This window comes from Melanotaenia boesemani, chromosome 15 (genome assembly GCF_017639745.1).
Source record: "Melanotaenia boesemani isolate fMelBoe1 chromosome 15, fMelBoe1.pri, whole genome shotgun sequence".
Classification (NCBI taxonomy): Eukaryota; Metazoa; Chordata; class Actinopteri; order Atheriniformes; family Melanotaeniidae; genus Melanotaenia; species Melanotaenia boesemani.
Window position 1 is genome coordinate 33440746 of NC_055696.1, and position 7369 is coordinate 33448114.

Sequence of the window (7369 nt, forward strand, 5' to 3'; positions counted from 1 at the left end):
GGTAACACATTCTCCCAGTTTAAACCAACTCAAAGAATACTTCTTAAAGGAAAATGTCGAACTTAAGCTCAAAAAGGAAAATCGCTGGGAAGTCGGATAAAACGGGAGTCGATGCTAGCAACGTTAACGCCCTCATTGACAACTGCCACGACTACACTGCTAGCATGGAGACCCCAAGATTTTCTGTGATGGACGAAGAAGATCTCCCCTCCCTGCCCGCTACCCCAGAGAAACCCACTTCTAAGAAAGGTAAAAATGAGGCAGCTAGCACAAACATTGTTGCTAGGTTGTCGAAGCTTATCAATACCCGGTCAGATGAGCTAAAATCCCTGATTCAAGATAACACGACGCAAATCGCATCTCTAGAAGGACATGTGGAAATTCTCTGCAGCCAGATGAGTGAGGTGAAGGGGAAAGTCTCTCAGCTCGAACTCACTCTGGATGCGGAGAAGAAACACATAAGTGTGTTGGAGTCATGTATTACTGATATGGAAAGATACTCCCGGCGATGGAACCTGAAGCTACACAGCATACCAGAGCGCATAGAAGAAAAGGATATACGTAAGGAAGTGATTCGAATCTGCCAAACTCTGTTACCTTCAGGAAAAGGAAAACTCCCGGATCTTGTTGATACTGTGCATCGTGTCGGAGTGAAAAGACCCAATGGTACCAGAAGCATCATAATACAATTTTCCTCCCGCGTGTGCAGAGCAGCAATTCGGGCCGCAGCCAATAACTCTTCCTACCTGCGAGACAACAGCCTCCGTTTTACAGAGGATCTCTGCAAAGCTGACAGAGAAACTAGAATGAAGCTTTGGCCTCTGGTAGCTGAGGCCCGAAAAGCTGGTAAAGCAGCTTATTTTGTGGGCGGTCGTGCCTTTATTGAAAAAAAGGAAATTCCTCTTCCAGACTGAGGTGAAATATATTATTTGCTTCTCACTCTTATGTCCACTGTTATAAGAAATTAATATGCAATCTGTTAAGAGCTAACTTGGTTTAATATAAGCCACCTGCAAATTTTGGCTTTCCACTTCTATGCTGCTCTCACATCACTGTGCAGTTCTTATAGTCAAAGCTGTTTAGCTGACTCAGTCTATTGTTCTGTATTATTATGTCTTTATCTGTTATCTCACTCAACGCCAGGGGTTTAAGAGATCACTTAAAACGTAAGGCTTTATTTTTATTCACCAAGCAATGCAAAACTTGTGTTTTTTTCAGGAAACTCACTCTATTACCAATGATGTTCATTTCTGGAGGTCTCAATGGGGAAGTGAGGGGTATTTTTCACATGCTTCACAGCGTTCAGCTGGGGTTTGCACTTTCAAAAACACTTTTTCAGGTACTGTACTTCATACAGAATGCGACAGGAACGGTCACTATACATGATACATGATAACAACAGTTTAATAAATGAGGTAGAAAACAGAATTCTCTATTGGCTTCCTAAATTCCCTCATGCGTATTTGGTTATTGGAGGTGATTTTAACATTACTCTAGACAACGCAATAGACAGATGGCCAGTAACGACGCAAACTCATTTTTAAAACAATTGATATTTTTGGATTTGGTAACTTTTTTTGTAAAACCATTAAAACTTTATACAACAACGGGAATTGCTCAATTAAATTAAAAAATGGAACTTCCCCAAGGTTTAATCTAAAATGCGGAATAAGACAAGGTTGCATTATTTCCCCCTATTTATTTTTGCTCTCCACTCAATTATTAGCTAACCATATGAAAAACAGTCAACTGAAGGGTTTATCAATCTTGGACAGAGAAATTATCATTAGTCAACTGGCTGGTGATACAGCAATTTTTTAAAGAATCCCTCACAAATCCCTCTGGCACTCGAAATCATTAAAACGTTCTCTGAAGCATCAGGCCTCTATTTAAATCTGAATAAATGCAAATTAATGGCCATTAAGAACTGCGAACTACCATTTATTTGTAATATCCATGTCAAAGAAACTGTTACATATTTAGGAATAATTATAAATAAAAACAAAAATATTAGATGTAACTACAATTTCAACCCAATTCTGAAAAAAACTAAGAAAAAACTTACTTCTTGGCTTCAAAGAGACTTGTCCCTTCGGGGCAGAACATTGGAGAGGCACCCAACTGCAGTTAAGATGGCGGACACAGCGCCGCCATACCTCAACTCTATTCCGGAATGCAAGTAGACCTCGACCCCGGAAAGTTTTCTTCTTCATGTGGCAGCAACACGAGCTTGCGTCCAGAACCCGAAGAAGAAGTTCTTCTTCTACTGGAAGCGAGACGTGACGGAGAAATAACGTAAGTAAAATAGTGTTTTAATTATCATCTATCTAACAAGTGGTATCGTCTCTAATATGCTTTTTTTTTATTTTCTTCTTCTTTTTGGTATATACAAATACAACATATAAAATATTTAGAGGTCATTAAGCTGCTGTTTCTCCACAAAGTCCTCCTTTGAGATTTATACAACGATGTGGGCTAACGTTAGCTTTGCTAAAGCGAGTGTGGACTTTCTGATTCGGTGGACAGGGCTAACGTTAGCTTAGCTAAAGCGAGTGTGGACTTTCTGATTCGGTGGACCGGGCTAACGTTAGCTTAGCTAAAGCGAGTGTGGACTTTCTGATTCGGTGGACCGGGCTAACGTTAGCTTAGCTAAAGCGAGTGTGTACTTTCTGATTCGGTGGACCGGGCTAACGTTAGCTTAGCTAAAGCGAGTGTGGACTTTCTGATTCGGTGGACTGGGCTAACGTTAGCTTTGCTAAAGCGAGTGTGGACTTTCTGATTCGGTGGACCGGGCTAACGTTAGCTTAGCTAAAGCGAGTGTGGACTTTCTGATTCGGTGGACCGGGCTAACGTTAGCTTAGCTAAAGCGAGTGTGGACTTTCTGATTCGGTGGACCGGGCTAACGTTAGCTTAGCTAAAGCGAGTGTGGACTTTCTGATTCGGTGGACCGGGCTAACGTTAGCTTTGCTAAAGCGAGTGTGGACTTTCTGATTCGGTGGACCGGGCTAACGTTAGCTTTGCTAAAGCGAGTGTGGACTTTCTGATTCGGTGGACTGGGCTAACGTTAGCTTAGCTAAATAGCTGTCCTTTTAATCAGAAGCTTGGCAAAGTTGTATGGGAATTTAATCTGCTTTTTGGTGGGCTGTGGTATAAAATATATTTGTGTTCAGTCACTTCCAGTACCTGAACTTAATTGGTGTAAACAAATAGCATAACGTATGTAATACTGCTAATATCAGTTTTTATTAATTTTGTGGATACACAGAGTTGTAATTCCTCCCCAATTTGCTTTCTGTATTGGTAAAGGATTAACAGTGTACAACCTGCCAGCTTGTATTACAAGCTGTTCACTAATAAGTATTATGTTGACCTTCTCTTGTCCAGATGCATCTATCAATCATTACTAAAGATAACCATTTGGAGCGAAACTGGTTTGCTGTCTGGGTTTGGGTGTCCTCTCTGCCCTCATTTTAAGACTGCGAGTGATGGGGTGATTGAGAGGCACTTAAGGAACCACACTGCAAATGCAATACATTTCCAGGGTATGTTAAGAATGATCTGTTTCTGGTCTTATACATTTTACATGTAACGGCTATATTGAATTGGTATATTTGTTATTGCTTGTGTAAGGCTGTCATATTTTAACTGTTATTGCGTTGAGTTCTAAGCTTGGCGTGCTATTATAATCACCCCAGATTAAAAACAGACCAGGTGTCCTCATTTAGTCCTACTTACCCTACTCCAGGGTTCAAGACTAACTCAAACAAATTAAAACTATATTAATAAAAACTAGTCAAACATTCCACTTTAAATAGTTTGAATTAAGTTCTACGCCCATATTAAGTCCTTTTGGTGCAAGATGGCAGTAATATAAACATTTTTAAGACAAATTACTTTCCTTTTACAGAAAACGTCATCTGCAGGTGTAATTTGTCCTGCCGAGTTGGAGGTCATTTCCATTGTCCTTTTTGTGACAAGACTATAATCCGTATGACGCAACTTTCCATCTGACCGAATGTAAAAAAAAAAAAAAAGGTGATAAAACTGCTGTGGTCCAACCCACAATAGTGGTGTCCCCATCAGAGTCATCCTCACCAAAGGTCCAACCAACAAAGGACTATATGCCATCATTAGTGAGTGTAGACCATTCATAAAGAATTAGCCATTCAACTGTGCATGTGCAGTTTCCAGTGACAGGACAAGGCACAACACCATTTTCTTGTTAATGTAGTCTTTGGTGTCACATAAGAATAACAGAAGCAAAAAGCAGCAGAAGTTGAACATTTTGCTGGTGTACTGCACTTCTTTAAGAAAATCTGAATGAATGTTGATTTAAAACATAGTAAAATGCCTGCTTGGGAGCATTACTAATCCTAAATCCTTGTCATCTTTACAACAAAAAAAGTATCTTTCAGTTGTCTAAAACCATGTCTTTTCAAGACATTAGTCATTAATCATAAAAAAATTTGGAGGTATTGTAAATCTAATAGATATGAGCATTAGTCAATTTTTAAAAACATACAAAAACCAGTATTATCTGTTAGTACTATAAAATTACATTTCAAAAAATGATTGGCCATGTAGTTTATAAAGTCAGTACAGTCACGTAATCTTTTATTTTTGCACAAGCTGCTTCTAATTATTTTTTTATTTTTTTTTATCATTGTCTGCAGGATTGTGGATACAGTTGAGGGAGGAGGGGTTCTGGCCGTGTTTTCCAGGGATCAGATAAAGTTAATTATTAAACATATTTCACTGTTAATAATTACATCCTCTTTCATTGATTTCCTGTTTGCCCTTTACTTTTTTCTTTCAGACATTACATGATGATCTGATTAATGGAAACATGCGTTCCAACAGATTGTACCTCTGGAGAATCCATCTCCCTCTCTCAGGCTTAAACAGCACCTTAAACTAAGGGCGCTGAAGTGACCAGCGGGTAAATGAAAATGTTATCAGTCACGTGTATGTATGTGTGTTCACACTTATACTGTATTTAAAGATGGATTTTTTGTTTTGCACCTTTTTCCAACAGATCTTTGAGCTTCTGAGGGTGATAGAGGAGGTCACGGGTCTAGGAGCCAGGATAAGGAAAGGAGAGATCAAGCTTCTAGACTTGGTGTTTGATGTCATGCTCCCAGAGGTAATATGGTCAGTTTTGCTGGTTTGGGAAATCAGAGTAAATTATTGGTTGAGTTTGGTCAGTATTTTATTCATTTGAAACTTGTAAGAAAAAAACAAAGAAGTGAATTCTTTAGAGCATCACAAGGTATGATTGGATCATTTAACTGTTTTTCAGATCCTGATCAGCATCCTGGACGATGAAGGACTGACCCGGCTACAAGCTGAGTTATTAATCACTAGATTGCCTTCAAGCTAACCCGAGGAAGACTGATTGAACATACTATTTCCTCAGTGTTGTGTAGAGGGTGTGTAGTTGTCCTTTATGTCCAGCAGCTTATACGATATTTGCCTCTGGACAGTCACATCTCCCTTAGCTCAAGAACTAATCGGTTTGATCACTTTCTTTAGGGCTCAGGTTCTGCTGCCCCAGCAGATGCTGGAAAGCAGGTTGCACTTTCTACAACAGACTTACAGAAGACATAAAACAATCAGACATTGAATGATTTTAGCTTCCTTAAGAAGTAAATTTCAGTCCTTTTTTTCTAGACTACTCAATTTGGGCCCACAAGGGACACGGGCTTGCAGGTTTTCAATGTCTCCCTACGGCAACACACCAGATTTAAATTAAATGAGTCCATCAGCTTATGAGTTCTGTCCAATGACTCATTATTTTGAGTCAGCTGTTTTGGAGCAGGGATTCCAGGGAGGTATCTTCCTGGAATTTATGGAGCTTCTCACAACAGAGCAGCTGAATTTTATCAAAAGCACTTGAGAAAATGGAGAACATGGTCTTCAAAGTGCTGCCTGAATGCTGTCCAGGTGAGAGTGGGCTCTGAAGCAAGTCTTTAACACCAAGAACAATATGATATGCAAGCTGTAATCAGTCCTGAAAGTTGTTGACTTGCTTGGAGGTGAGTTGATAAAAGTCCTAAGGAGTGATATGTAGTCATGTTGTGTTTAACTGGATTATAGTAATAAAATGCTAACAATATGAAAATGCAGTGGTTACCTGGATACCATGTCTTATATATGCACATACTATTCAGTACTAAGTTAGGAATAGTCAACTTTCTGGTGAAATTGACACGAAATACCCACAGTTCACAAAACAATGAGATCATGAATGTAAGACATTTAATTACAATCATGAAATGGTAATTACTTCAAAAACAATTTATAGAAAGAACAGTTAACAACAGTGGTGGGTATATGCAACATAATTAGTGTCATGGGTTCGGTGTAGCCTAGTCTGATGGTGTCTAAACAGGACTGTTCACATACAAGCTCTCATTGACAGAATATTTTCTGGTCCATTCATGGTTCAGACGTTTTTGGAATGTTTTGTGGTTAATAATCTTAATGAAGTGGATGTTGTGCAATTAAAAACATAAGTTTATCAATAAAGATTATAGCGCAAAATAGATACATTCTGACATCATACATAAGCCAAATATCCTTCATTTGTATGTTTATTTGTTTTATTTATAAAATGTAAATAGTGGAATGTTTTAATATTTGAATGAGCACATTTGTGATCAATAAGAAAACATGTGTTCATTAACTGTCAGTTTTGAAGTATTTCAAAAGTATGTATAATAACAGTCAACTATAACTGTTTCATGTTTGATTCAAGATTAATTACATTCTCTTATGGGTGTGATGGTGTATGAAAAGTGTGTTTGCTCCTTAATTTAGGCAGGTCTTTTAAATCTGAGAAATCTAATGATTATGATAATAATAGGCTGAATAATAATTATATTTAGTATTAAATGGACAACCACATCTACTTTTGACTGAAACATTGATATTTTTTCCATTCATTATATAATCAACTTACTCTAAACAAACACCGTTGAACATCTGTCTATGGTTATTATTTAACAATTACGTAGCAATTGTTTCATTTTTTCCACATATATTTGACAATGAAAAAGAAAACAACAAACCAGTCAGCTGCAAAATAAAAAACCAATGTTGCATTAAAATGGGACGTTTTAATGCAACATCCGTCCACTGTTCTCAAACCATGATCAATATGGCGGACGAGTTCATCGTATCCTAGCAACGGGCCGAAGTGGCATCTATTTTTGCAGAAGAAGAACAATTTCCGGCGTCGAGATTGCGTCACTTCCGGGATAGAGTTGAGATATGGCGGAGCCATTGTCCGCCATCTTAACTGCAGTTGGGTACTCTTGGAACATTGCTCTCTAAGAGGGAATATCTAGAATTACTTATGCAGCCACTT

General features: G+C 38.4%; 2 long non-coding RNA genes across 2 annotated transcripts; both read left to right on the top strand.

The window, feature by feature from the left end:
• The first annotated feature begins 2220 nt into the window (after positions 1–2220).
• LOC121653793 lies at positions 2221–4737 on the top strand. Its single transcript, XR_006012863.1, has 3 exons — positions 2221–2295; positions 3385–3542; positions 4674–4737. It is a non-coding gene; the product is annotated as an uncharacterized LOC121653793 (long non-coding RNA).
• Positions 4738–4802: 65 nt separating this feature from the next.
• On the top strand, positions 4803–5368 carry LOC121653794. Its single transcript, XR_006012864.1, has 3 exons — positions 4803–4939; positions 5036–5143; positions 5300–5368. It is a non-coding gene; the product is annotated as an uncharacterized LOC121653794 (long non-coding RNA).
• Positions 5369–7369: the final 2001 nt, after the last annotated feature.